A 22190-nucleotide genomic window follows, 5' to 3' on the forward strand; every position below is an offset into this window, starting at 1 on the left:
TATGATTTGAAGTCAAAATTGATTAGGCTCTATGATCTGAAGTGAAAATTGATTGTCAGTCTTTTTTATTGTCATAGTGTATAAGTAAAAGTATCTGCAACTATATCTACTTGCCTATGATAATATCTATTATATTAGATGTAATAGGCAATAGACTTTAGGGTGTGGTGTAATATGTTCTATATTTCTTATTGTTTTTTATTTATTTATTATCATTCTTATTATTATTTCTATATAAATGGGTCACTAACATGTTGTTCTCAGCTATTAGTTTTGTTTTCCTCTTTCTTTCTACTCTGTTGTAAACAGTTGCTAAATAGATCCATACATTAGTGTGAAGGCATTCTATCATGAATACTTGTTTTCATTCCTTGGATAAGATAACACCATGGAGAGATGACTGGAGAATAAGAGTTAGGATTAACAGGGTATGGTATGCTTCATATCCTGTTCCAACAAGAGATGGCAATATGATACATATGGTGTTAATAGATGATAATGTAAGTCTCTCATGTGACTTGTTTTTTCTTTTTTTCTTTGAGTCATGTTCGTGTGTTACTACTCTTCCATATGCTTATTTGTGTTATTTGTTTTTCTTCCCATGTTCATTTTATATTTATTTATTTGTGTGGAATTGATAAACCCCAATTTTGTGGTTATCTTGTGCTTATTTTGGGGGATTTTATCACATTTTCTCACATTTATTCAATGAAATAGCATGGTTTTGTAATTCTCCCTTAATTTGTGCTTAAGTGTAAAAACATGCTTTTTAGGCCCTTAAATTGGTGATTTTAATTGACTTTAATTTCATTCGATGCCTTGATGTGTTTGTTGAGTGATTTCAGGTTCATAAGGCAAGTATCGGATGGAAGAAGTGAAGAGAAAAGCATTCAAAGTGGAGAATTCATGAAGAAATGAGCAATTGGAGAACTGAGGGCCACGCACATGCGTCACGCATGCGTACGCGTGCATTGGAGATTTTTGAAGCCACGCGCACGCGTACGCGTGCGTAGGGGTTTTGCCATCGACGCGCACACATTAAGCACGATTACGCGTGACGCTCGGCACGTGACCCACTTAAAGTGAAATCGCTGTGGGCGATTTCTGAGCTGCCCAGGCCCAAATCCAGCTTGTTTCTGAGGGTATTTGATGCAGAATTGAAGATTGAGCAAAGGGGGAGCACTTGGTTAGTCATGATGAGCCTTTAGTTAGTTTTCTAGAGAGAGAAGCTCCCTCTTCTCTCTAGAATTAGGTTAGGGTTAGGTTAATTTCTCTTAGATCTAGGTCCAATTTCATGTTTTCATCTTGTTTCCTTTATGATTTCTTGTTTCTACTACTTCATTCTTCTTAGTTCTCTTGTTAATTTTACTTTTATATCTCTTTTATGTTCATGAATGCTCATGTTGGATTTGGTTTACATTTAATGAGATTTGATGTTTGATGTTTTCTTTATTGGTGATTTGAGTTGTGAATTTACTTTTCTTGCAATTGGTAGTTGGTAGATTTTATTCTCCCTTGCAATTTATTATGCTTTCCTTTTATGCCTTCCAAGTGTTTGATAAAATGCTTGGTTGCATGTTAGAGTAGATTTTGAGCATTCTTGGATTGGAAAGAGTAATTAGGCAATCTTGAGTCATGAAAACCCAACCTATGTTGGTGATCTAGAGTTGTTAGCTAGTTTGATTTCCGTTGACTCTAATCTCTTGCTAATTTAATTAGTGAGTTGATTAGGACGTTTGGATTGAGATTAGCTAGTCTTGTTTGACTTTCTCTCATGGAAGATAACTTACACCTTCTTCCAACATTAGAGATGACGAAATAAGATAAATTCTTGTTAATTATTGTTATTAGTGACTAGGATGGAAAGCCTATGATCTCAATCCTTGCCATGAGTGTCTCTCTTTATTAATTGATTTCTTTAAATTGCTTACTTGATTTACTTTTCTTGTTATCTACTTTCTTGTCCATTTATGTTCTTTCCCTTTATCAACCAAACCTCTTGTTCCTTCATAGCCAATAATTGACCACTTCATTGTAATTCCTTGTGAGATGACCCGGAGTTTAAATACTTCAGTTAATTCTTATTGGAGTTTGTACGTGTGACAACCAAAATTTTTTATGTGAGAATTGTTTGTTGGGGATCTATGCTTACAACAAAGTTCTATTTCTATTAAGAGAAATTCTAAACCGATTGAGCAAATCTCATCTATCAAAATAGCGCCGTTGCCGGGGAATTGCAATGCTGTTATATTATTGGCTATTGTGAATATGTGAATATGTTTGTCTTTTGCTTGTTTGTTGGTTTTTGTTAGGTTTAGGACTTTGCTTCTCATTTTTGTTAGTTTTTGTTTCTCTTTGCTATTATGAATTCCCACCCCTTTGTCTATGAGTTTGGCTCAAATTATGTTGTAGGAAATGGAAGCTACAATGCTAACATGCATCAAGGATGGAACAACCACAGGTGGAGGGAGCCTCAAAGGATTGATCACCCTTCTTGGCAACAACCTCCGGTTCCTTATAGGTATAACGCCAATCCTAATACATATCAATCTAATGGATGTGGTGACCCTTATTGTGATTGTCAACAACCACCACCACATGCCTATGAACCACCCCCTCAACATGGTTTTGAACCACCTTACTCACAAGCCCCATACCACCAAACACTTTCATATGGCCCTAATCCTTATCCACTATACCAACCACCTTATGAGCCATATGAACCATACATAGAACCACAACAATTCCGAAATGACTATTCTCAAGAACCACCTCCATATACACCATCTCCATGCCCTTACCAATATGAACCACCTTCCAACTACAACGCCTTTCCCTCAAACAATGAACCCTCTCTTCCACCACCGCCCCCCGATGAAGCCCTCATGCTAGAACTAAAAGACCTTGACTCTCATATCCAAAGGCAATAAGAGGGGACGGAAAAGGAGTTTAAGGAGCTAGAAGCTAAGATGGCTATCATGGCGGAAACCATTAGTAACATATACTCATCCTGCCTAAGCTTATGCGAACAAAACACTCCCATTTTTGAATGTGGAGAAGCAACCAAGGAGCTTGGTGAAGGAGTGAGTTTGGAGCTTAAAGGTGAAGAAGAGGAGTTGAAGCAAGGAGTGTAACAAGAGGAGGAGGTAGAGATGATTGAAATGGAAAGAGTGGTTGAAGATCTAGGAGATGTTGGAAGTCCATGGGAATGTAGAATTAGAGAGCCCTCTTCCAAGATGCTTGATGTTGATGTTGAGGAGGGTGTACAACCTCCAAAGCATATCATGATTGAAGACTTTGAAGAGGTTGATCAAGAGATGGATTCAATTATTGAGGAGTTCCTATCTACAATTGAATCCTCTCCCATTGGGCTTGAAATTGAGGTCAAAGAAGAAGATGCACAATCTCTCATGCCCTTGGTGAGCAATAAAGAAGAGATTGAATTAGAAGAGAGCCACCAAGAGGAAGAGGTTGAAGTTGAAGAAAGTTGTAAAGAGGTGGAGATAGTCAAGGAAGAGCACAAGGGAGTGGAGCTTGCAAGATCATTGGGACCACCCCTTCCTAAGTCACCATCCTATACAACATTCAAGTGGGTAAAATTTATATCCTTAATCTTTACTTTCTCACTTGAATATGGTTTGATTGAAAATGATGGTCAACTAAGAGCTCTTTATGGAGTTAAGAGTAAGAGAGAGTTGTGTAGTGGTTGGAAATATCACTCTAAGTTCATGATGGTTGCATGCTCAAAGTTGAATAGCAATGGTTGGTGTAGAACCAAATTGCAGGGGTCTAGGAGAATGTTTGGATGCTTAATTGAGAATTCACAAGCCTTGTCACCCAAATTTAACTATGGTAGTCAACGAGAAGATGGGTGCAAGAACAAGGTTTGGGACCCCGGAATTCATTTCAACAATCAAAACTCTTGGGGCCTTGCCATTTACTTAAGCTTACTCAAGGGCTTTATGCGCCTAATTTGGGATCCCAGTGGACATTGGAGATGCAAACATTAGTGGGATTCAAGGATGAATTCAAGCATAAACCACCATAGCAAGGATTCCCACCAAATGTCCAACTTAAGGACTTAAACTAAAAGTGCTAGGTGGGAGACACCCCACCATGGTAAAATCTTTCATTTTTCTCTTTTGTAAATATTGGTAAAATTAGCTTAGTTTCATGTTTTTATTGGTTTGTTGAGTTTAGTTGCTAGTTTAGTATGTTGAATAAGGTTTTATGGTGTTTTGGTGGCTGTTTGGAGGTTTGGAATGCTTGGATTGGTGCAAAAACATAGAAAAATTTTGAAGAATAGGGAACCAATCCATGCGTGCGCGTGCTTCACGCGTACGTGTGACTCAAGCATTTTCGACCATCCACACTCACGCGTCACCCATGCGTACGCGTGGATTGCAAATTTTCACCATCAAGCCATTTTCCTAAGAGTTGCGCACGCAGCGCACGAAACCTGTGCGAAACGTGCAAGCCAACTCACGCGTAAGCGTGAAGGATGCATACGCGTCGCGTCCATTTCACCTCACCCATGCGCACGCATTGTAACACCCTAACTACCAAAGCTCACGCTTCCGGCTGCACGACTCTGATAGCTCGGACATTACGATGACTCTTATATTATTTAATACTAAAATATGAGCCTGTTTAAAACTTTAAACCGCAATACCAATCCAAAAATACTTTTGCTATGCAACGTACATCCATACATACAATACAACTTACAAAAATTCATGAAGAGTACATCCATATTTATACATATATATATATAAATAATATTTCAAGCATTAACCAATACAATTCCTATCCCTCTTACAGAATATATCAAGATAATGGTGAGAGTACAATAAACCATAACTAAACAATATAGAGCATCTCGACAACAACTAAATAAACTTCTCGTGACTTCTGCGCCCATATCTTGAAAGGGGAAAAATGTAGGGGGGTGAGAACATCATCCTCGAAAGGGTTCTCAGTAGAGGGTTTTTGGGAATTACTGTAATAGGATACGTGAAGATAAACCGTACCAGTGATTAATAACCGTCTTATGCCTCTTTTCAAAAACAATGGTTTACATTAGAAGTAAAGTCAAAAATCTTTTCTGAAAGAGGAACCGTTCAATTCTCAAAAACTCAAAAGCCTTTCTAAAAGGTTTATCTATGCTGAATCAAAATAGCCTTTTATATTTTTCTAAGTCAGAAACACAAAACCGAAACCAACCATTAGTCCATCTCATATCAACCACGACCCTAGGCCCAAACAATCCAACATTCAACCAATCACCACAGTCCAACAGAGTCCTAGTCGCAAACACATATAGGAAGTTCAAGCACAAACAAACAGTTACAGCAAGTAGAACAAGTAGCAGTTAATCGCAAGTAATCACGAAGGCAAACCAATTACAATATGCACACCCAAACAAATGTCATATAGATGTATATGATGCATGTCTGTCCTAGTGGCTGATGATATCATCTGTCGGTTATAAAGCCAGCCTAACAAGTCTTGGTAGCTAACCATTGGACTGTCCCTCTATCACACATCCCCAACTCGAGTTATACTCAACATAATCGTGATCATAATCATGATCCATATCCAACACCCTCACTGGTGTATATTCACGGGAGCGAGCTCATCCGAGGCTTTCACAGTGCCCGGCCACACTTACTACATAGGGTCAGCAGAGTATCAAGTCTTAACCTGGAGCACGTGGTGGCTAGCCACTGCTACTACCCAGGGAAACTCGTATCTCAAATAGTAGAAGTGCAATATTCACAATTTCATTCAATAGCATATATGCATTTATACTCGGCCATAATCAATAATGGCTGCGCCGACATCCGGCAATAACTCAGCCATCTGGCTCACGGTTCAATCCAGAACCAGCCAATATTCATAATCATACATACCCATTTTGGCCCATAACAAAATAGCACTTCCACCATTCAACATCATTAAATTCATAAAATCGGCATTTAAGCCATAAATCACTTTTTCTAGATTCATTTCACTTTGAAATCAAGTTTTAACTCTTTTCAGCATTGGCTTTAAAGATCTCATTTCTCAAATCATCTCAGACTCATAAGCCACTTTGACTCAAGGTAAATTCTCCTTTGAAAACAATGCCACTCTCGGCATCCTCTTTCCAAAACTTCCACAACCATGGCAGGTTAAAGATTTATTTTGAAATATTCAAAATCATCCATCTAACAATGGAATTTTATAACAAAAGTTCCTTGGCAGAGTCTCAAGTCTTTAGGGGAGATTAACATAACTCATTTCCTCAAATTCACTTAAAATCATTAAAACCTTGACTTCCTTATTTGAGTAACAAAATAAGATCTAAGCCAAACCGAGTCACGTAATCAATTACTCTTTTCAAAGCTGTTTCCTTTGCTTAAACAAAAACCAGCCTCAACCCCATGGGAAATTCTAAAGCGTTTCAACGACTCAAAAATTGTTTTAGTCTTGCAAAAACTCAGAACTCAAGAGTACTTAAGATTTTTTCCCAAAATATTTTAGAATGAAACTTGTCAATAGACGTTCAAGTTCTTTCAAAGTCACTGAAAATTCTTTGATTGAAATCCTCAAGCCAAATTAGAAGGCATAAACCCTTTTCACGTTTAAAACAGCCTTAAAGCATAAGTTTCATCTAAATAACTTGTTCACAAGGGAAATATAATACTTTTCTTAAGAAACAAGACTAAATCACAATTTTTATTTTAACAATTCATTCCAAAAGCATAAGTCATCCCTTTCATAATAATTCAGATAAAATAGTAGAAGCCGTTAACTCATAAGTTTCCGAATAACGTTTCAGTAAAGTCCCAGATTCTACCGAAATTTTGGCAACACCTCTCCTAAAACTTGGACTTTACCACCCGGTTCGGGTCCCAACAAAACCGTTCCACAACCCTTTTCAACAGTCCAAAATCCAAAAATCAATTCAAAATCGAGCTAAATCCAACAGTCATCTCATTTTCATACCTCAAGGAAACCGTTTCAAAACCAAGTCTTTATCAGTCGATTAAACTCATTTCTAAAGCTTTAAAGAAACGGTTCAGCAACAAATCATTTATCAAAACCAAGTCAGTTGAAGTAAACCAGGCTGAATCCAAAAGTGCGTTCGACTTTTCACATTATCAAGAAAATTAACTCAATTCAAATCAATTCCCAACAGATTAAACTCGATTTCAAAGCTTTAAAAGAATCAACTTGAAAAGCATTCCGTTTCACAAAACCACACAACAATTCAACCACAAATGTTCATAATCAACCGAGGAAAATCAAACCATACATAAGGCCAATACAATCACCAAATACACATTCTCTCACATCAGTATCCATATGTAATAATTCCAATATATAAAAATATAGTTTTCGGAAAGCACCCCTACTTCAAAATACAAAAACATAATCCAAACGCCTCATAAGGTTCTTTTCGTCTCAACCTGACATCACCGACAATCAAAACCTCGGCTTTGCTTGCTCTCTCAAAAGCAGAAGTAGCTACAAGCGGCATAAGCAAACCGAATTCTAACTCCTAACACATTAATACCGCAAAGACCTTAATATACATAACAAGACATTAACGCGGAGGTTTTTGAAACGTAAAATACTTACTGTAATACAAAAATGAAATAGTAACGGCCTCTGAACCGATTTGGCGGTAGCCCCGGCAGCCACCTCCAGCGGCTGCGGTGACCCGACTCCGGCGACGGTGACTGAAACCAACATGCCTCGACAATAAGACTCGCATAATCTCACAAGAAATAGAAACCAACTTTGAAACCTTTACCGACATACTTTTCCGGTGACGGCAGCAAGGTCTCATGTGGCAGAAGCTCAGCCCAGAGCTCCGGCGGCCATGGCGGTAGATTCTGACGGCACGACAGTAAGGGCGGCGGAACCACCCACCATCATCGCGCCTTATCCTCTCTCGCTACTGACAAGGATAGCAACCACCCAGCTTCGGCGACGGCGAGCTCGCAGCAACAGCGCCCAGGCACGCCGGTGATGACGCAAAGCAGCGTCCCTTCCTCCTCTTATCGCGCGCCAGCTTCGGTGGGTTAGCAGTGACTGAGGTGCGGCGCAGCTCTCTCTTCTCCATGGCACAACGGCGGAAATGGAGGTAGCAGACCGGCTTCAATAGGGCTCTCCTGTCGCGCTCTCTCTCTCTGCCATAAAGGACGGCGACTAGCTCTGTGGCAAGGACGACGGCGGCGCAGGATACGATGGAGCTGGCAGCGGCAGAGCACGATGGCTCCCTTTCTCCCTCGCGTCGCCTCAATCTCTCTCTTACTCAGGCTAGAACAGCGGCTTCGTGGTGGTGGCAAATTGGTAGCGACGTGGTGACGCGATGGCGAGCTCCCTCCACTCCTCCGCCGCGACTCAATCTCCCTCTCCCTCTGTTGGCGACGGCGGCGACGGTAGCAGTGGCACCCACCGCGCCGCCTCCCTCTTCTCCCCTCTTCCCTAATTCTGCCTCTCCTTCTTTTTGTTTTGTTCATTTCTTTCTTTCATCTTTGCAGCCGTTGCTGCTGCTGGTTGTTGGGGGAGGGTTTTGGTGGCTGTAGGGTTAGAGGGAATGGGTAACCGGGTTAGGGTTTTTAGGGTTAGGGGTAGTTTTGTAATTTCAAATAAATTTTGGAATAATATAATAATTAAAACCCATAATTCAATCCAACACTACTTATATATAGAAAATACTATTTACTCATCAATTTTACAAATTATTTTCAATAAAATATCCCAACCAAATAATTAGAAATAATATACTTAATTTCTTTATTTTCCAAAATAGGAGTATTAATATTTAAAATATTAATTACTTAGTCCAAATCATATAAAATTCTTATTATTTCATAACTGCCAACTTTATAATTTAAATATAGAATATAATCCAATAATTATAAAATTGGATAATAATCATAACTTATCTCAAATTCAATAAATCACAACTTGCCTTAATTATCTTTAAAAATAATTTCTGAAATTAAGACTATAAATAACTATATGATTTGAGACTTGATCGTAATGAGACTTTTCAAATGTTCTGGGTCTTACACGCGTGACTGTACACGTACGCGTGGATTACCTTACTTCATACACTTCTTTTCTCATCTTCTTTCCATTTCTTTCCTTTTTCTTTCTTCTTCCCTTCTTCTACTCCTGATCCAACGTTCCCAAACACCATCAACCATTAGTCGGTTAGTTAGTTAGTTGTTTGGTTAGTTTAATTTTTGTTTAATTTTCTATTTTTCATAATTAGTATTGGATTGTTCATCTTCTTTACCATCTTTTGCTGCTGATTATTGATGCGATGTTAGTTTAACATCATTGTTGTTAATCTTCATTGTTGGACTCTATTGTTGAGGTTATAATAATTACTTGGTTTTGAGCTTTTCATTCTTAATTTTGTGAACGCCAAGCACATGTGACATTGCCTTCTGTTCGGTATGTCAGGTACCAGACGGTTCGGGTAGGTATCCTGATTAGTGGGGGGGTCTCGTCTGGTCGTAGGCCACCGGACTGGTGTAGGCGAGATCCCGAGCACTTCACGTGGAAAGGGGGTGTCACCTGCAAAGACACTCCGACGCTCTAGTCAGTGAGTGTGCAGGCGAAGAAAGGGGTAGAATGATGTGTGATGTACCTTGGGGGAAGGGTAGGTCCTTCCCCATTTATACCGTGTCAGAGGTGGGCCCTGCAAGGACAGGCCCACCTTCGTCGAGACCTTTCTTGCACAGTTGTAGCGAAGCTATTAGGGACGCGTGTCCAGGTCGGCGATCGAGCGCCTTGCTCCTAACCGTTCGGGTCGGGTGGTGCCCGGGTCGGGCCGGCTGATAAACCCATATTTTATGATATATTTTGTGCTTAATTTGAGTGATTTATTCAATCCTTCACCCACTTATTCATATTAATTGCATGGTTTTACTTTCCCTTCCTTATTATGTGATGTATGTGAAAAACATGTTTCCTATGCTTTAATATTAATTATTTTAATTACCTTTATTTCCATTCGATGCCATGATTAGTGTGTTGAGTAGTTTCAGATCTTCTAAGGAAGGAATGACTTAAAGGATGGAAAGAAAACATACAAAAATGGAAGAAAAGCACCAAACGGAGCTTCTGAAGAAACTGGCATCCACGCGATCGCATGGACGAAGCGATCGCGTGCCAAGCGCGAATCAGCAGCGACGCGGCCGCATGACTGACGCGACCGCGCGCCTTAAGTAGAACGCACATGACGCGGTCGCATGACTGACGTGACCGCGTGGCAAGAAAAGCTCCGAACGACGCGACCGCGTGACAGAGGCCACGCACCAGAAATTGCAGAAAACGCTCATAGCGAATTCTGAAGCCCTTTTTGGCCCAAATCCAAGTCCAGAAGGCATAGACCAGAGGTTATAAAGAGGGGGAACGCATCCATTCAGGGGGAGCTTGCATTTTTTACTACTTTCCATGATTTAGATTTAGTTTGAGAGAGGTTCTCTCCTCTCTCTCTTAGGATTAGGATTAGGATTTAGGACTTCTCTTAGTTTTTAAGAGTGACTCTCGATCCAAGTTTAGTATTTACTTTAATTTGTGTTTCTATGCTACTTTTACTTTAATGCTTTTATTCGTATCTATAAATGTTGCCAACTTGACTTATGAACCCTTTCCATGTTATGATTTGAATTAATGATTATTTGAGGTATTTCAGTTATTGATTGCTTTCTCCTTAATTTGTGTTACCATTGCTTTCCATCTAAGGATATTTTATTCCAACAGTTTTACTTTCTCCCTTTTGGTCTTGGTTAAGAAATCAGTAACTCAACATTATTAAACTCATCATAATTGATAATCGTTATCTTGCTAATTGAATTGAACTTCAATAATCCCAACTTTTTCTTAGGAAATAAATAGGATTCGAAGGTCAAACTAATTAGTCCCTTGACTTTCCTTTACTTTAGTGAAGGTTAACTAAGTGGAATTTAGATTCAACTTTCATTGTTGTTGAGAGAGATAATTAAGTTGGACTTCCAATTTCTCTTACCTTGCCAAAAGTTGCTTTACAGTATTTATTTATTTTAATTGCCATTTACTCTACTTGTCATTCAAATCACTTGCTTCTCACCTTCTAAACCCCGATTACAACCTTTATAGCCAATAATAAGAACATACTTCCTTGCAGTTCCTTGAGAAGACGACCCGAGGTTTGAATACTTGGTTAACAATTTTTAAAGGGGTTTGTTACTTGTGACACCCAAAACGTTTGTATGAAGGGATTTCTGTTAATTTAGAAACTATATCTACAACGCGACTGTTTTTATGAACTTCTTTACTGGCAAAAATCCCGACTTCAAAATGGCGCCGTTGCCGGGGAACTGCTAACGTGTGCCTTATTATTAGTTATTATAAATATTTTTCTTTTACTTGTTTATTTATTCTGTTTTTCCTTTTTATTTTTCGATTGCTACCATGAATTCTCACCCATCTCGCTTTGAGTTTGGTTCTAAATTTGTTGAAGGAAATAGAAGTTACAGCAGGAATATGCATCAAGGTCAGACCAATCAAGGATGGATAGAGCCAAGAGGATCTAATCAACCCTTTAGGCAGCAACACCCTCCGAGATATCCTGGACAAAGACCATTCTACCGTGCATACCCAGCTGAAAGATGTGGTGGACAGCCTTGTAACTACCAACAAGCCCCACCCCGTGCATATAAATCATCCTTTCAACATAACCTCGAACCTCCACACTCACAAGCTTCTCTTCACCATTCGCCATCATATGATCCTTCCTTACCCCAATACCGATCCAATCACTACCAATCACCACCACTTTCCTTTGTATCATGTCCAAATCCGGCAACCCGAGAAGCAGAGGTTCGCCTAAAAGAAACAGTAAATAAACTTTAAACAACCATTCGACAACTGGAGCAAACAATAATTCAATGGGTTTCTAGGCGCTCAAATACACAAGGATCAGCCACAGCCCCATGTGAACAGTCTAACGAAGAGCGTAGCATGAAGGAGATACCAGAAACTCCAGTGGACAAGACAGAGAATGAATTTGTACTAGAACAAGTAGAAGAAGCTGTCATCGTTCAAGAAGAAGAGTTGGTTGAAGATCTAGGAGATGCTGAACCTCCATGGGAATCCAGAACTGAGGAGAACTCCGTCAAGGACGCTACAGTTGATGCTAAGGAGGATATTGTACAATCTCCAAGGCAAGTTGTTTATGAAGAATCAGACGGAATAACCCAGGACACAAATTCCCTTGATGATGATAGTCACAAGTCTAGCTCTCTTAGTAATGAACTTGCATCCGCAAGTGAATTCTCTGAGATTGAAGAATCTTCCCCAGATGAATACGAAGATGATGCAGAGGTAGATTTCTCTCAACCTCCAATCTATGACTCGAGTGATGAGGAAGACATAGAAGACTTTGACCAGGGTGATACCACATTTAAAGACTCTTGCAAGGAAGTGGAGCAATTCACAGAGGAGCACAAGGGAGTAGAACTTACAAAACCGCCAGAAACACCTATCCCAAGGCCATTACCACCTAATACAAGCTTCAAGTGGGTACAATCCTTAACCTATAACTTTACTTATTCACTTGAATATGGTTTGCTTGAAACAGATGGCCAGCTTAGAGCTCTTTGCGGCTTTAAGAGTAAGAGGGAAATGGCTCGTACTCAGAGCTGGTGCACAAGGTTCAATAAGGTTCCACGCTTCACCTCGAAGTACACGGATTGGTATCATGCTCAATTGCATAGATCACAGAGAACGTTTGGTCAGCATGGTGAGATTCTACTTTTTAAACCGCCCGGATGGAAACATATAAATCAAGATGGAGGTGGATTTAATAGCAAAGCTTGGGATCCTGGAATCTATTCTGACATTCGTCACCCCGGGAACCTGAAAATCTGTTTGAAGCTGCTCAGAAGCTTTACATGCCTAGTTTGGGACCCCGAATTCTATTGGCATTCCAAGCACTGGTGGAGATTTTTAGACGAATTTAAACATAAGCCGCCATAGCAGGAAGCTCCTACAATGTCCAACTTATGGACTTTAACTAAAAGTGCTAGGTGGGAGACAACCCACCATGGTATGATCGTTCCTTTTGCAATTTTGATTTTATTTCATTTTTTTTGTTTTTGAATTTTATTTTTATTTTTTATTGAACCTGGAATCATGCATAGCATTCACATTAAGCATTGCATCCTGCATTCAGTTAAAAAAAAAAAGGGGATGCACGACGCGACCGCAAGCCCATGCGATCGCGTCACATGGCGAACTACACTCCCCACGCGACCGCGTCATCCACGCGATCGCGTGACCTGGAGATCGGCGTAAACATCCAACGTCCAGAAAGTTAGGCTGGAATCGTGCGGCCCTTGTGCGTTTTGCACAATTTGGCCCACGCGATCGCATGCCCATGCGATCGCGTCACTTGCACAATACCAATCCCACGCGACCGCGTGAGCGACGCGATCGCGTCGCATGGATTGCACATCACCCTAGAAGGAGACAGAGAGTTGTGCTGAAACGGTGCTGGAGTCGTGCGTTTAGCACAATTTCCAGCGACGCGATCGCGTGACCCACGCGATCGCGTCATCCCCTCTTCCACCCCTTTCATGCGATCGCACGCCCCACGCGATCGCGTCACTCCCATTTTCACCCTAACCACGCGACCGCGTGCCCCACGCGGCCGCGTGGATTCGAAAATATAACCCCCCCAGCCACGTGAACCCTATCAGTCGCGCAGCCCCTCCTCAACCCCCTCTTCTTTCTTCTTCTTTCTTCTTACTCCCTCCTCCTCCGCTACTGCCCCCCCCCCTCCGCGAACCACCACCCACCACCACCGACCATCCAGCCGCGTCACCCCCTCTCCCCTATCCAACCCACTCCCCTATTTCACCAATTACCCTAAACCCTATCCCCATTACCCCCTTCTCCACTGCCCCCCTCAGCCGCGACCACGCCGCCGTACCCCTCCACCGCGCCAGACGCCGCCGCAGCCACCACCCAGCCGCTTTCTTACCCCGTTCTACTCCTCACGCCTACCAGGTTCCGATGAATGCCGCCTTTCTGTCCTTCGCAGTTATTTTACAATTTTTTCTGTTTCTGTTCATAATTAGGATAGATAGATATGCATGCTGTAGTGGATTTTTAGGTTGTTAGGTAGCTTAGGCTGTAGTTAGTGGATCTAGGTCTGTTTACTTGCACTGTTCATGCTTTTGTTTTATCAAAAGTGTAATTCTGCTGTTCCTGTGACCTTGTCCATATGCTATGATTTCCTGCATTTGCTGCTTGTTACTCTGAATTTTCCTGTTTCTATTAATTATAGGTAACTGCAACAAGTTTTTTTAATTCATATGAACTGCCTTGTTTGCTGTTTATTTTTCGGGATAATCCAACTTTAGCCGGAATGCTGCCCAAATTTTTTCGAATTATTTTCATTCATGTTTTGGTTTGGCAATCTGAACTCTGTTGTCCTCTGCTTTACCCAAACCATTTCATGAATGCTATGGCAGACTTTCTTATCCTCTTTGATTTCCTGGTTTATAAACTGCATCTGTGATATTCTGATTCCAATTCTTGCTTTCTTTATATCTGTTTGAATTAACATCACCCTGTTTTCCTTGTTTGGTTATGAGTCACTATAGTTCCTACCTGTGAATCCTTGTTACATGAAATATTTTCTTTATGCCACTTACCTTAACCCACATTTTACTGCCTTACTAATTTTAATTTACTAACCCCTCTTTCAACTTCTAACTATACTAACCTTTTTAAAATCTCTTTTCTGATTTTTTTTCACTTTCCTCTAACTTTCTAACCATAGCATAATGACAATTTTTCTATTTAACTTGCATTCTGATACATTTTGGATTGTAAATTCTTCCTTTCCAAATTTTAAACTACTAAACAATCCTTCATGCACATTTACTTGACTCATTTACCTCATTCTAATTCTCCTTTGCCGCTTTGAGTTTTCTTTGTTTAATTGCCTATTTGCTTCCCTATTTTTATCCATATCCTGGTTTCCCATTTTTCAGGATGTCTGCCTCACAAAGGAAAGGAAAAGGCAAGGCTACTGGCAAGCGCAAGAGAGGAGATTCCTCCCTGTCCATCATTGCCCTCATGCATGATTCCTCATGGCAGGAGAAGAACTTTACACAGCAGGAAAAAGCTGACCAGCTGTTCCCTGCAAATGATTCAATAAAATTTGCTAACCGGTACTGTGAGCTGAAGTATCCGGCATTTGCAAACTCCAGAAATCTATACCTAGAGAGAACTCTGAAGATTCCAGAAGCACTCCAGCAATACACCACTGAGCAAATCAAGCAAAGAGGCTGATTCTTTCTGGAGAGAACACTGACAGAGATCAATGCATCTTAGGTCCAGGAATTCTAATGCAACTGCTACATCACCACCCTCGATGCAGTAAATCTGAGAGGAAAACAAATTCTAGTCACTGAGGAGGCCATAGAGGACATTCTCCAGCTCCCAGCCAAGTCCGATCAGCCTGATGGTTATTCAAAGGCTGAGGAGGACATGCGCCTGATGCAGTTTGATTGGGATGCTGTAAAGGCCTGGATAGCTCTCAACCCGACTGTTCCTTGGGAGATGGGACAGGACACCACCATGCCTAGAGGGATCAAGAGGGCGTACTTAAATGATGAGGCTCAGTTATGACACCAGATCTTGAACAATTATGTGATGCCGAGTACTCATGAGACGGAGATCCCAGCTGCTATGATCACCCTCCTATGGTGTGTGCTAGAGGGTAAGGACCTTTATCTACCACGCTTTATCCGGCATTATATGGCCAGGGTCCACGTCCGAGGCACCCTCCCTTTTCCGTACCTGGTTACACAGCTAGGCCGTCGAGCTGACGTGCCATGGGAGGATGCCGATGAGAGACCACCAGCGGTGGACTGCAGGAAGATCATTCCTCACAGTAGGAACTTCCTAGCTTTGGGCTACAGACCACCACCCTTCACTGCTACTGATGAGACATCCCCACCGTCTGCTGGACCCTCTTCATCCACCTGCCCCTGCTGCCACCACTGCACCTCCACCCACCTCTGAGCCCGTATATCGCCTCGTGCACCGCCTATTCTGACAGCTTGATCAGATGGAGCGCTGTAACCGGCGCCGGTACGAGAGATTGGAGCGTCGCAGCCAGCGACGCTATTCGCATCTGAAGCTGATGATCCGACAGGGTGGTGACATCCCCTCTGAGCCTGACACACCATTAGAGCCATCAGAGGAGGAGGAGGATGAGCACGAGGAGAAGACTCATTTCCAGGAGGAGACCCATCAGCAGGCAGACACAGCGCAGGGTGCACCACATCAGGAGGTTACACATCAGATCGAGGCTGCAGATTCGGAGATCCCGATCCAGTCAGCACCGCCTCTACAGCAGCCAGACCCTCAGCCCACCACCACCACAGAGCCTCTAGCTACCATTCCTACCAATGATGACACCCCTTCACACCCGGCTTGACTGAGCATCAGGGACGATGCTTCATTTTAAGTGTGGGGAGGTCGCCATCTCTGGCGTTTTATTTTGGTGAACCACTACATCTCTTTTTTCTTTTATTTTGGATATTTTTCTGTATTTTTCTTTTTACTGTTATTTTCTGAGTACTTATACATTGCTGCTTTTATGTATTTTTACTCTATTTTTGCATTTTGCATTTTTAGTTCATATTTTTAGTTATTTAGTTTAGTTTGTAATTCTGACTTATTAGTAGATTAATTAGTATAGTTTACCCTTTTTAGCATAAGATAGCATAGTTTAAATTGAAAAATATAAAAAGGAAGTAAGCTAGGAAATTGAACATAACAGATTTAAATCCATAAACCTTGTATATATAGCATTACATCATATAGTTAAGTTGACAACATTTCATCAAGGAGGAACATTAAAACTTTAAAGGCTACCCTAAATAATTTTTTTTATGAGAATAATGGGAATTTTTAACTAAACCTGCATAACATGTATGAATGATATATGATGCTTGAGTTAGAGAACACACAGCCTGTGAGTCTTGAGCTTAATTGTATGGTTGCACTCAAACCATAATTTCATTTCTGTGTGTTTCGCTTCTTTTTATTCTGATGTTCTTTACTTTGCTTTAATCTATATGTCCAATTATAGAATATAGATACATGCCAAAAGAATGATTGAGGCCATCATTTGATTTTAGCTCACTTACCCCAAAATAACCTACCTTTCACATCACCCTTCTTAGCCCCCTTGAGCCTTTAAAATCCCTTTTATTCTATTTTAGCCACACTACTAGCCTTAAGCAGAAAAACAAAATAAAATCACAAGTTGAATCCTTGGTTAGCTTAAGATAGAAAAATTATGAATAGATTAAAATGTGGGAAACGTATTGAGAACATGGATGATAGAAACAAAAGGTAGAAAAGTTAAAAGAAATAAAATAAAAATTTGGGAAGCATGCTCATGAAAAATCAAAGTGACTCAATTACCATGTGCAATAAAAAAAAGAGTTATTTTTCAATATTTAATAAAAGGGAACACAAAAGAATTCCCCAATGCAAAATAAAAGCAATGCACATGGGATAAAAATAAAATTAAAACATGAGCATGTAACAAGAAGTGGGATAATATGGGAAAATTGGTAAAGAAGCTTGTTCTACTAAACATGTATGTTAGGTGAGATCTTAGTCTAATTAAGGATTCACTTATTAGCTCACTTAGCCTTATACATATATCTTTACCTCTACCTTGGCCCATTACAACCTTAATTAAAGACCTCATGACTTTTGGTATGACTGTACTCTAAAATTGTTGATTGGTTAGATGAAGAACAAAGTTATAGAAAGTAAGAATAAAAAGAAAAGTAGAGTGAATAAACCCAATAAACACTGAGTGACTAGAGGGTAAACACAAAATCCAGTAAGGGTTCAATAGCTCATCAACATATATCTGTGCTTAATTTACTAATTGTTTTGCAAGTTTGTACAATATTTTTATTTCCCATCTCATTTGCTAAAATGCTTTATTATTTAAGGGTTGGCTATATATATACATATGACTCCTTGAGAATGTGAATTAATTTGACTACATGTAAGCTTTATATATGAGTGGATAAATTGGAATTGCATGACTCATTTAGGTAGATGCATTTAGAATAGGTCGCATTGCATAACATTCTACCACTTTAATCTTACCTTATTCTTTACCTTGGATTTAGCATGAGGACATGCTATTGTTTAAGTGTGGGGAGGTTGATAAACCCATATTTTATGATATATTTTGTGCTTAATTTGAGTGATTTATTCAATCCTTCACCCACTTATTCATATTATTGCATGGTTTTACTTTCCCTTCCTTATTATGTGATGTATGTGAAAAACATGTTTCCTATGCTTTAATATTAATTATTTTAATTACCTTTATTTCCATTCGATGCCGTGATTTGTGTGTTGAGTAGTTTCAGATCTTCTAAGGTAGGAATGACTTAAAGGATGGAAAGGAAACATACAAAAATGGAAGGAAAGCACCAAACGGAGCTTCTGAAGAAACTAGCATCCACGCGATCGCATGGACGAAGCGATCGCGTGCCAAGCGCGAATCAGCAGCGACGCGGCCGCATGACTGACGCGACCGCGTGGCAAGAAAAGCTCCGAATGACGCAACCGTGTGACCCACGCGGACGCGTGACAGAGGCCACGCACCAAAAATTGCAGAAAACGCTCATAGTGAATTCTGAAGCTCTTTTTGGCCCAAATCCAAGTCCAGAAGGCATAGACCAGAGGTTATAAAGCGGGAGAACGCATCCATTCAGGGGGAGCTTGCATTTTTTACTACTTTCCATGATTTAGATTTAGTTTGAGAGAGGTTCTCTCCTCTCTCTCTCTTAGGATTAGGATTAGGATTTAGGACTTCTCTTAGTTTTTAAGAGTGACTCTCGATCCAGGTTTAGTATTTACTTTAATTTGTGTTTCTATGCTACTTTTACTTTAATGCTTTTATTCGTACTTATAAATGTTGCCAACTTGACTTATGAATCCTTCCCATGTTATGATTTGAATTAATGATTATTTGAGGTATTTCAGTTATTGATTGATTTCTCTTTAATTTGTGTTTCCATTGTTTCCAATCTGAAGATATTCTATTCCAGCAATTTACTTTTTCTCTTTTTGGTCTTGGTTAAGAAATCAGTAACTCAACAGTTATCAAACTCAACATAATTGATAATCGTTATCTTACTAATTGAACTGAACTTCAATAATCCCAACTTTTTCTTAGGAAATAAATAGGATTCGAAGGTCAACTAATTAGTCCCTTGACTTTCCTTTACTTTAGTAAAGGTTAACTAAGTGGAATTTAGATTCAACTTTCATTATTGTTGGGAGAGATAACTAAGTTGGACTTCCAATTCCTTTTACCTTGCCAGAAGTTTGCTTTACGGTATTTATTTATCTTAATTGCCATTTACTCTACTTGTCATTCAAATCACTTGCTCTCACCTTCTAAACCCCGATTACAACCTTTATAGCCAATAATAAGAACATACTTCCTTGCAGTTCCTTGAGAAGACGACCCGAGGTTTGAATACTCGGTTAACAATTTTTAAAGGGGTTTGTTACTTGTGACACCCAAAACATTTGTACGAAGGGATTTCTGTCGGTTTAGAAACTATATCTACAACGCGACTGTTTTTATGAACTTCTTTACTGGCAAAAATCCCGAGTTCACCGGCCCACAGTCAGTTTGGGCCAGGCCGTAACAGTGCCCCCGACGTGCCAGCAACGATCGTGGGGATCGTTGGTGGCGTGTCATCTCTTCTTTCGTGCGTTGTCACCAGGTCGCCGTCCGTGGGGAGACGTGCCTCTTACGCGCGTGTCCGTTCGTTGCAGGAACGACCACTTGTTGCCTTGTTCTTCGCACGGAGCATTAAATGCTCATAATAGGCTGGAAAATCCTGTGTGCAAAGACTATTTTGCCCCCAAGTCTTTCGCGCTTCCTGGGTGGCATGTTTTAAACAGTTTTTGCTTTGATCTTTCCCTTTACACTCTTGCTCCTACTATCTCCCTATTATCTCCATCTTCTTCACCCAGAAAATCTCAGAGCTTCGTTCTAGCATCCTCGTGCATCTTTCCTTCTTCCTTCTCAGTTTTCGCAACCGATTCAGGTAATCTTTGATCCTTTCTCTTTTTTACTTCATTGTCGTACGTTTGCTGCTTGCATTTGCCCCATGTTCTTGCTATTTTTGTTTGATCTTTGTTGCTAGATGGCTTTCTAGTGCCAAGTAGATGCGTTAGGAGAGGGATACCATTCCAGGGTAAACTTTTAGTTAGCTTGCATGATAGATAGCTTTAGCCACGCTTGATCTTAACGGTTGAATAGGATGGACATAATTTTTGGGTTTTTCCTGGACTCCCGACCTCATAGACTAATGGAGTGGTACCTCCACTGTAGGTATGCCTCGCGTCATTTCCCGGGCTTCTCCTTCCGCCGCGAACTACGACCCCTACGCTTGGGTGACCTCCGATGTGAAGGACTCGCCGAATCAGATAGACCTGGAGGAGTTGACGGAATTTCGGCAAGCCGAGTATCTGTGCGGAGGGACAGACGAGGAGGCCAATTATGACGTCTTCGTTCCTACCCCCCATGAGCGGTTGTATGAGATTAATTTTCACTCCCCCCGGGTTGCCGACTGGATTTGATTTTACAAAGCCATGTTCACCCAGGTGGGCGTTCGCATACCATTTTCCGACTTCCAGATGTCGCTTCTTAATCGGATATCCGTGTCGTCATCGCAGCTTCATCTGAACAGCTGGGCTTCTATCCGCTGTTTCGAGATGGTTTGTGAATATCTCAAGCTGACGGTGTCGGTGGATGTCTTTCTCTTCTTCTTCAACCTTACTAACCCTTCCAAGCAGGGGAAAGCGAAGAAAGGGTTCCTGTCCTTCCGATCTGCCCAAGGTCGGAGGATATTTGGCCTGTTTGAGGACTCCTATCATGGGTTCAAGGACAAATATTTCAAGGTTCGTCCCGTCAAAGGTCGCCATCCCTTTTGGTTGTCGCTAGAGGGGGAACGCCTCATCCCGACGTATTGGAGCTTCGGGGCGGGGTCTAACACCTTCATTAAGGTGACCTACAAGGGGATGTCCCCTGTAAATAAGAGAATTGCCGACGTGTTGTTTGCGGTTTTTGGAAAGAACCATGTGAACCCCCACCTCCTTATGGGTGAACAGGAGGCCGCCAGGAGTTATATTTGTGAGCTGTTTTGTGTTGTACTTGTGTATTGTTTATCATTTAATTTACTCTTGCCATCTTCACGACTGACGTATTTGTTTTTCTGTTGTAGTGGAGATGCCTGCTTCAGTAACCCGGCTCGAAGGTTTAGTCAAGACCTTCTTGGAGGATAGCGACGAGGAGAAGGCTGACGAGGAGAAGGCTACCGAGGAGAAGGAGGATCAAGCTGTGCCTTCGCCTCGGGACACCGAGATGTCCGACAAGAATTCCACCGGGATGCAGGCTTCTCCTATTCTCGAGGAGACGGCTGGCATCGGACAGTCGTCTTCTACCCATCGGGAGCAGGATGATCTGAAGCTTGTCCCTATTCCCAAGAGGCAGAGGGCATCCTCCAGTCCGGAAGGAACTCTCACCGTGATGGAGAGGAACTTCGACGCTGGGGCCTTTATTGATAGTCAGTTGATTCCCGGTACGGAGGATCACTTTCTTGGTACCGAGCTCACGGGACAGGCGAGGTGGAGGTACCGCACACATCTCCGCGGGACGGTGATAGCTCGGAAGGCCGAGTTCGAGTTGTCGGGCATGCAGGCGTTGCGAAGAAAGCTCGATACTGCTGCCCAGGCCAACAACAATTTCAAGGCCCAAGTCGAGAAGCTTCAGGAACAGCTGTCCGCGGTGGAGAAGGGGCGCAAGGATGCCGAGGAGAAAGCCGCGTTCTTTGAGGAAAAATGAAGGTCTCCGACGCCACCGTATCCCGTTTGACCGAGCGGGAGATGACTCTGGAGAGCCAGCTTAGCGCCGCGCAAGGTCGGGTGGTCGCTATGGAGAAGGAGCACGACCAGGCCGTTTTGTCGACCAAAGCTGTCCAAGCCGAATTCGAAGATCTCAAGAGGAAGCACAAGGCGACCAAGGAGCAAGGGAAGAACACGATCTTCATAACTGAGGAGGC

Source organism: Arachis hypogaea, chromosome 19 (genome assembly GCF_003086295.3).
Source record: "Arachis hypogaea cultivar Tifrunner chromosome 19, arahy.Tifrunner.gnm2.J5K5, whole genome shotgun sequence".
NCBI classification, from domain to species: Eukaryota; Viridiplantae; Streptophyta; class Magnoliopsida; order Fabales; family Fabaceae; genus Arachis; species Arachis hypogaea.